This window comes from Cottoperca gobio, chromosome 20, assembly GCF_900634415.1.
Source record: "Cottoperca gobio chromosome 20, fCotGob3.1, whole genome shotgun sequence".
NCBI lineage: Eukaryota > Metazoa > Chordata > Actinopteri > Perciformes > Bovichtidae > Cottoperca > Cottoperca gobio.
Genome location: NC_041374.1, coordinates 7,682,544 through 7,691,932, shown reverse-complemented (window position 1 = coordinate 7,691,932; position 9,389 = coordinate 7,682,544). Strand labels below are relative to the sequence as shown.

At 41.1% G+C, this 9,389-nt stretch overlaps 1 long non-coding RNA gene across 1 annotated transcript in view; it reads right to left on the bottom strand.

Moving 5' to 3' along the window:
- Positions 1-6,334: 6,334 nt before the first annotated feature.
- LOC115025587 (uncharacterized) overlaps positions 6,335-9,389 on the bottom strand; it is a 5,855-nt gene continuing 2,800 nt past the window's right edge. The window contains exon 3 of the long non-coding RNA XR_003834220.1: positions 6,335-9,389. This exon is cut by the window's right edge and continues 19 nt beyond it. This is a non-coding gene — a long non-coding RNA (uncharacterized LOC115025587).

The window sequence follows — 9,389 nt, the reverse complement described above, 5'->3', positions numbered from 1 at the left end:
TACAACAGAAGGTACTTCTGTATCTTTAGTCTGATGGTACAGCAGCAGTGACACAGCGCAACTGACCTGAAACTTTTGGCTGAAAGAAGAGAGATGTATTTTGATTAAGATCAGTTTAAAAACTTGTTCTAAACTTGTGTGTATTAATACATTATGTGGGTGTACATTTTCTCTGCATGAATGGTGGAGGAGTTGATGGAGGAGGTGATGGAGGAGGTGATAAGACAGCTTCTCCTCACTGTTTACCTCCTTGTTGTCCTTCACTCTTCTTCTCATCACGTCTTTTAATTATATCCAGATTAGGAGAAACAGAATTACAGTTGAAGCTGCAACTGTAATCCATCGGAAAATAAATTCCCTCCAAACAATTGAGAATACAGTTTAGTTGTATGGGAAGGTCATTTTTAGAAGGCAGTGTTGCTGCTGCAGTGTGGGCTGTACGATGTTCAGTGTTCGACTGAAGGTTTCCAGAGTTTCTTGAACGTTCTGTCCCTGCCTTGGTTCAGAGTATTTTACAAAACTGTGCTTGTCGTTGAATTAAAACCTTAAAGAATAATGGTGTCTCCAGTCAGGATTCAAAGGACTGGAGTAGCAGCCAGTTCAAAACAGCAGGTCATTGAGACTAAAATTAAACATGACCCGCATTAATATGTGACGGCACAGGTTCAAATAACTACCCCTCCCCCAGAGAAATAAATCCAGATGGCTTCATTCTGAATGGTCACGTTTAAGCCTTCTAAAGAAAACGTGATCACATGTTAAGTGTGTAACATGTAAACTTGCAGTAACATCTACACCTGCAGCAACATCTAAACCTGCAGCAACATCTAAACCTGCAGCAACATCTAAACCTGCAGTAACATGTAAACCTGCAGCAACAAGTAAACCTGCAGTAACATCTAAACCTGCAGCAACATGTAAACATGCAGCAACATCTAAACCTGCAGCAACATCTAAACCTGCAGTAACATGTAAACCTGCAGCAACAAGTAAACCTGCAGCAACATGTAAACCTGCTGCAACATGTAAACCTGAAGTAACATGTACACATCCGGCAACATCTAAACATACAGCAACATGTAAACCTGCAGCAATATCTAAACATGCAGCAACATGTAAACCTTTAGCAACATGTAAACCTGAAGTAACATGTACACATCCGGCAACATCTAAACATGCAGCAACATGTAAACCTTTAGCAACATGTAAACCTGTAGTAACATGTAAACATTTAGCAACATCCAAACATGCAGCAACATGTAAACCTTTAGCAACATGTAAACCAGGAGTTACATGTAAACCTGCAGCAACATGTAAACCTGTAGCAACATCTAAACCTGCAGCAACATATAAACCTTCAGCAACATGTAAACCAGCAGTAACATGTAAACCTGCAGCAACATATAAACCTGTAGCAACATGTAAACCTTTAGCAACATCTAAACAAGTGCAACATGTTAACCTGCAGTAACATCTACACCTGCAGCAACATCTAAACTTGCAGTAACATCTAAACCTGTAGCAACATGTAAATCTGCAGCAACATGTAAACCTGCAGTAACATGTAAACCTGCAGCAACATGTAAACCTGCTGCACCATCTAAACATGCAGCAACATGTAAACCTGTAGCAACATCTAAACCTGCAGCAACATGTAAACCTGCAGCACCATCTAAACCAAAGTAACAGAACCAAAGTACTCAGCAATAATGTGCATGCTAACCTTATACTGATGGTGTTAGTTACCTAAATAAGTTATATCACAGACTAAAACTAACACATTGTTTATGGCAATATTTATTTCAATGGATAATATTCACAACATTTCAGCAACAGAGTTGGTGAATAAAACCTTTTGATAAACGAGAGTGACAGCCTGTAAAAGATGCAGGTTGTCAAACACAGCCTTGAATAAAGCTTCCAGGATTGTATTTCATCACAGAAATGATGTTGACCTTCTTGGCCTGTTCCACATGTTCCAGTGGTGGATCTGAAGCAGGAGCAGCATCATCACATCATTTTGTGTCCTTGTGCATTGAGAGGGAGCATGCGTCCTCCTGCGCTGTGGAGAGGAGCAGAGATAAAGGAGGAGGCTGGGATGAGCGGGCCGTCCGCTGAGGATCGGACTCCCCCATTCAATCTGTGCAATCTCCACGGCGGCGAGAAATAGATTGCTTTTTAAATAGATTGGTTAGCTCCCTATCTTGGAGCCACTGATGTGGATACATTTCATAGTGGCCCTTGTTTAAATGAGTGCCGGCGTTTGATAGCAGAGCCACTTACCCTGCTGTTATTAAAGCTACAATACTGTTAGGTTAGCCCTCATCCTCGAAAACAAATGGGAAAAGAGAGTGGAAGACAAACATTATGGACACATTAGGCAGGTGTGGAGGGCATCCTTCAGCAGCGAAGAGACATATAGATTATTAAATGCAAGTATTCTGTGTATATAAGCTCCTGCATTACAGTCAGGATTATGATGGAGGAAGAACACATCTCAGGAAGAGATGCAGCACATTGTGTGTGTGTGTGGGTGGGGGGGCATGCTGGACTCTCTACAGCAGGGGTCGGGAATTTTTTTGGCTGGGAGTGCCATAAAAGCCAAATATTTTTAAATGTATTTCCTTGAGAGCCATATATTTAATAAAATTGAGTTTTAAGTATATCACGTCTCAGAGTACTAAAAGCGCTATCAGTGTTTCCCCTACCATTGTCTGTGCTCCCCCCCCCAACGGAACCCCGCGTCCCCCTCTGATTTTTCTTTTTTTTATATTCACAACTCACTTTTCACATTGAACAGGTGCTCTTTTATTAAATTAACTAAGCGCTTATGTTATCTCATTTATGTGCACGTTTCAGTGTTTACTGCACGGGTGTCAAACTCAAGGCCACAATTATATCCGGCCCACGAGAAAATATCATATTTCTATCATAACTGGCCCACCGGTTTTGGTAATTAAATCAAGGCATGGCACAACCACGGGAAAATACATATTTAAGGAAGTATCTAAATGTGTGAATGAAATGAAACTGCCCCAGGACAAACTGATGACAGACGGAGCCTGCGATGTGATGAAAAGAGCGGATTAGTGCAGGATGCGGGAGAAGATGCAGCGGGAGAACTGTGCAGGTGAGCTGACGGTGTATCACTGCATCATACACCAGGAAGTGCTGTGTTGTAAAGCTCTGGAGATGGAACAAGTAATAAGCACCGTAACACAGACAGAGTCGAAAGTGCTAAATAGAGTTTTCGAGTTGCATGAGGAAATGTGGTCGTTTTTGGAAGCAAAGGGAAACACCACAGATGTCTGGGACGAAAAGTGACGCTGTGAGTGCGACACAACGAAGCATCTCACTGTTAAACCTCCAGCTTCAGGGCCATGTGATCACAGACATGTATGATGTAATGAGAGCATTCCAAGCCGAGCTGCCTGTGAGAGACTCTGATGCAGCAAGGAAACTTAGGTCACTACTGTTTCCAAACACTGACAAACCATCTCCACCGCTGTGTTCCCGACTGCGCATGAACTGCTCAGCAATCCGTTTGCAGTTGAAGTGGAAACAGCACATGTGAACATCCAAATGGAGCTGATTGACCTCCAGTGTAATGACACACGATGCCTTAATGTTGGCCCTCTCTGTGATTGAGTTTGACACCCATGGTCTACTGCTTGCTTTGCGCAGTTTCTCCTCAGCTGTTTCGCGAAGGGCAGGGCTCCGCCCCTACACACACACACACACACACGCACACACAGTTACAGTCAGAGACAGAGTGGAGGAAAGGAGAGGGGAGAACTAAAACAAAATCCGCTGCTAAATGTTTTACTTTAAAATGACAGTATAATTATCTATTACTTGTTACTTGTTAATCACGTCATCGAAAGAACCATATATATGTTCCCGACCCCTGATCTACAGGCTTCAGTGCGTGACAACTAAGAAATCTGCATTTAAAAATTGTTACCATCATTGTTATGTTCTTAAGAAGATAAATGTGTAAAGTTTTGATCATTTTCTTAATCATCTTGACCTTCAGTAACGGCTGCATGAGCTCCAGCTCAGCAATGCTTGCAGCATCCAACAGGAAGGAGCATGTAACTCCAACAGAGGGTCAACATGTGGAACTTTAAACTGCATCCTGATGGATGGTTTTAAAGTGAAGCGGTTTGTAAACAGTTGTGTTGGAATGCTTTCTTTCTTGCATTAGTTGGTTTTGTCTGTTTTGTGTTTTAATACGTAGCTTTTGTTGAGTTTGTGTTCTGGTCTCTTGTGTATTTGTTGTTCAGTTTTATGTATTTTAAATGAGCTTGTGTTTATTCTACATACAGGTCCATATACAAATAAACATTAAAACAATGTTACATGAAAAAGCGTGTGCGTTTTAGGAAGTGGACAACGTGCTGCTGGATCATGTTACTGAGGATGTCGGACACTGAGACTCTGCAGACGGGCGTCCACGTCCACGTCTGCATCCACGTCCACGTCCATGTCCACGTCCACGTCCATGTCCACGTCCACTTCCATGTCCACATCCACGTCCACGTCTGCGTGTTGGGTCTAAAACATTTTGGCTCTTCCCCACAGTTGCTGCATATTATTAGTCTATAAACATAATTCGTAGTATCCTAATGTGTTGAATTTAAATGTACCTCTTCAGTATATATATATATATATAGAGAGAGAGAGAGAGAGAGAGAGAGAGAGAGAGAGAGAGAGAGAGAGAGAGAGAGAGAGAGAGAGAGAGAGAGAGAGAGAGAGAGAGAGAGAGAGAGAGAGAGAGAGAGAGAGAGAGAGAGAGAGAGAGAGAGAGAGAGATTTCTGCTCCAGTGCTGCATTACAGTCCAGTCTGCAGAGCACAGTAAGGATGATGCATTATTAATTGGTACAAAGCAAAATATAAATAAATAAATATGTGCTGCTCAATGAGCCTGGATCCTCCCACTCCCATTATTACCGTCAATGTTCCTTAATAGTGTGCTTAATAAGTCATGAGTGAACCAATAGCTGCAGAGGGATTTAAATTCCTCCCAACACACACCATCATTTAAAATATATATTTTACATTTTAGCCGAAAGCAAATTAATTCTTCACTGTAAGGTGACACCATATGTAATATTGCTGGCTCATGGATACATTGTGATTTACAGAAGAAAAGCAAAATGAAAAGAAAGATATTGTTGGATGTGATCTGCCTCTAATGAAACTCTGCGGATGTGAGTCCTGCTCTTGGATTGTAATTTCGGCGGTTTTAACAGGATTACAAGAGATAAACTGCACTAAAACGCTCGCGGTGTGTGCGTGCTGGATTACAGCGGATGTAATGCGTTGTGTGCTGCGGGAGATAAGAGCAAGTAAAGGCAGTGGAAGAGCGATCTGCTGAATAACAAGGGTTCTGTCTAAATTAATTAATGCACTCACGTGATTTCACACTCACATAATTTAAAAGTCTCAGCATCAAAATATACTTATAGTACAGTAAAGTAAAAGTACTCATTCTGCAGAATAACACATATTAGAGTATTATAATTATTGATTCATTATTATGTTCATCACTTTAATGTTCAGCTGGTGAAGGGAAGGTTATTTTAATGACTTTATATTCTATATATTTATATACATTATTTGTGGATTAGCATATATTTTATATTATTAATCTGAAATTATATTTACCCAGTGGTCAGAATAATAATCATCAAATTAATTTTTACAAATTGAATCACTGATTTGAACTTTTTTATATATGTATAATTGTTATATTGTTATATATGTAAATATTACCTTTTTTTATGGAAAGTGAAAATAGTGAATATTTTTATTTTATTTTATTGTGCACTACCATGAGCGGAACTGATTAAAAAATGAAAATGAAGATACTTTGCTCTTGATTTCTAATTTTCTCTTTCATTATATTATATTCTAAACATATGAAAAAAAAACATCTGTATGTCGGTTCACAACGTGACTCGGGATGTCTGCAGACGTGTGACGTCTCTGACAGCTGTCTCCTCCTGCTTCTTCTAACTGTAACTCCCAGAGCGGAGAGGAAACCACTTTTACTTTTCAATCTTTAGTTTGTTGTTAGTTCGCTGGAAAAGGTTTTTAAAGTGTGGAGGCAGAAGAATGTTTTGGCAGCAGTCCACAGGCGTCCTCCGGCTGAGGATGACGTCTTTTATATCCACAGGCCTGTCTCTGCATTTGTACCACGAAAAAAATATGAGAACCTCACCTCATGTTTCCTCTTGAAACAATAAATATCTAAAACAGGCCTCATGTGCTCGAATGAAGGCCTCTTCACATGTGTTGTGTTAATTAAAGCTTCACTTCACATTTCAATTTGAAAAGAGGGATTTATTTGTATTTACAGCCACATTTTATTGACAGATATAAGGAACACTTACAGGGGAAATGGCATTCATCAGTGCTGTTGAAATGATTGAAATCATGCAGGTTAGCAGCAGCAGCAGCAGCAACATGCTGTTAGTACAGAGCAGCAGACATTAATGCACAACCAGCAGCTGTGACTGCAGAGATCCACAGGAGATATTATTCACATGAGATATTATTCACATGAGATAATATTCACATGAGATAATATTCACATGAGATAATATTCACATGAGATATTATTCACATGAGATAAGATACACATGAGATATTATTCACATGAGAAAATATTCACATGAGATATTATTCACATGAGATAAGATACACATGAGATATTATTCACATGAGAAAATATCCACATGAGATATTATTCACATGAGATAAGATACACATGAGATATTATTCACATGAGAAAATATCCACATGAGATATTATTCATATGAGAAAATATCCACATGAGATATTATTCACATGAGATAATATTGAGATAATATTCACATGAGATAATATTGAGGGGATGAGTCGGTACCAGCAGCAGCAGGTACAATAACGGGTTCAAGGATCAGAGAATATGTCCAGTGCATCAGATTTTATGTGTCAACAGTGTGTTTTACAGCATGGCAGACAGGGAAGCATCTTTAATCATTAATGTTTTACACTTTGTGTATTTAGAATGCAGGCTCTCAGTGTATGAGTGCAGTATAAAGTGTTATACATGGTGCAGCCACGGCCTGCAGCAACGGGAGACACACAGAGAACACCAACAGCATCTGCAACAGTCGACACACAGGTGAAGCGAGTGTGTGTGTGGGGGGGTTGTATTCATTTAGGGCGCACATGCTGTATTTTCCGTCCTCCTACACACATTTTAGCATGAAGCTGTGTTTGTTTCCATAAAGAAAGGCGCAGTAATTACCAGCTAAGCCGAGTGTTAAACATATAATTGTATTATTTGAATAATCTGCAATGGTAATGATTTGTGTAATCATGAGCATGTCTAAGTGACTCTAACATTGAAATGAAATGTTGCCTGGGAATATTCTGCAACAGGCGCAGAAAATGTCTCATTTGATATTCCACAGCAGCCATATGAAGGTGTGTAAGAAAGATTTACAGCAGCCAGCGGTGTGAGAATATCTGCAGCATGTGATCATATGAAGTGACATGTGTGAGGACAAGGCTGCATGAGTCAAGTTGATCCTATTAGGTGTTTAAATGGATTTTACATGGCTGTTAGATTCAGAGCGTGACGTCAGACGTGCAGAGGGAATCCATATTCATGATGCATCGCACGGAGAAAGCTGCTCATTGTTTATCTCGACACCTCTCTCTTCAATGAATAGGTTGAGCTGTTGACCACTCATGGTGGACATTTTGTTTTCTTAGCCGTGTGTGTGTGCGTGGGTGTGTGCGTGTGTGTGTGTGAGAATCAGTGGCAGTAGCAGTATTGCATGTGGCGTAAACCTCACTGCGATAAATGTCATTTGAGCAAGCATTTGCATAAAAAAGGAGCGTAAGGGGGGAAGGTAGGAGCTCCGGGCTCAGACGTAATAAATGCTCTACATGGAGATGAATCAGAGGAGGAGACACCCTGTACCCACAGCCGCAGGCTGGCTGCTGATTCCTCATGAAACGGCTGCTGCCAATACTCTGTTAAATATTATGTCATAACTAAATGTAAAAAATGCTCATCATCAGGAGGTCCTAAACTGACCCAATAATATTAAACTCAATGGCTTTTATCTGATTTTTAAAATGTAACTGTTTTGTTCTCAGGCCTAAAAATGAAATAAATACTTTGAACCCTTTACTTTATTAGGATTAGAAGTAAAACAATATATTTTGAGATGTGTTGATTCACAGCAAACGATTTAAATCAATTATCATTTAAAAATCCTTTAAATAAAGATCTTATAAAGACGTATAACATTTTCTACACTGATCACTCATGGAGAAATCCAGAAGATATGATTTTATGGTTTTATAGAACAAATCATTCACTGAATTATCAGAAAAATAATCAAGAGATTAAATTAAATTAAATAATAATATAATAATTGTAGTTTATTGTGAAGAAGTCAAAGTTCACAGAGAAACACCTCTGATGTCTTCCTTCTTCTTGGATTAAAAAGTGTTCCTGTACTTGAGGCTGGATTACTAACCGCCCTGTAGCTTCAGGGCCCCCGAGCTTCAGGAGCCCCCGAGCTTCAGGAGTCTGTGTCTGTGGTTTACAGAGGAAACATGTAGCAGTCTGTGGAGCTGTGTGTGTGTGTGTGTGTGTGTGTGTGTGTGTGTGTGTGTGTGTGTGTGTGTGTGTGTGTGTGCGTGTGTGTGTGTGTGTGTGTGTGGTGTGTGTGTGTGTGAGTGTGCGTGTGCCCGCTGACATGCTGGCCGGGCTTTATGGGAACATGCAGAGAGTCACATGATCACAAGTTTTCTCTGTGAGCCCGAACAATCTCGAAGCAACACGTCCAACAGACACACACACAGAAACACAGCGCGGTCCATCGCCACAGAGACAGAGACGGACGGACAGACGTACGTGAGGTCAACCTCAAGGAAGTAAAACTTTGCAATGCAGAGATGAGAGAAGAGGTGGAGACTGGGGGTGTGGCTTCACCCGTCCTGACAGTCCTCCGTGGGTGGGGGGGGGGGGAGTCGGGGTGAGGTGAGGTGGGTGGGTGGGAGTCGGGGGAGGGGGGGGGTGTTGCTGGTGTCGGGCGAAGAGAGGACTCTCCTCGACTACGCGTATTCTTAAGCAATAACAACGTGATCCGTATTATCCACCCAAGAATACCCGTCACCGAAGAGAGTCTTTCAGTAAACAACAGGAGCTAAGCCAGAAAGCACGTGAGCAGCGCCACCGCCATCGCATCACCACCACCGCCACCTTGGCCAGTGCCGCCGCCATCAGCAGCCCCCCTTCAGGCTCCAGTGGCCAACACAGACACATACAGAGAAAGTGGGGCATTGATTGAAGACGCCTCGTTGCAGCGTGAGGCAA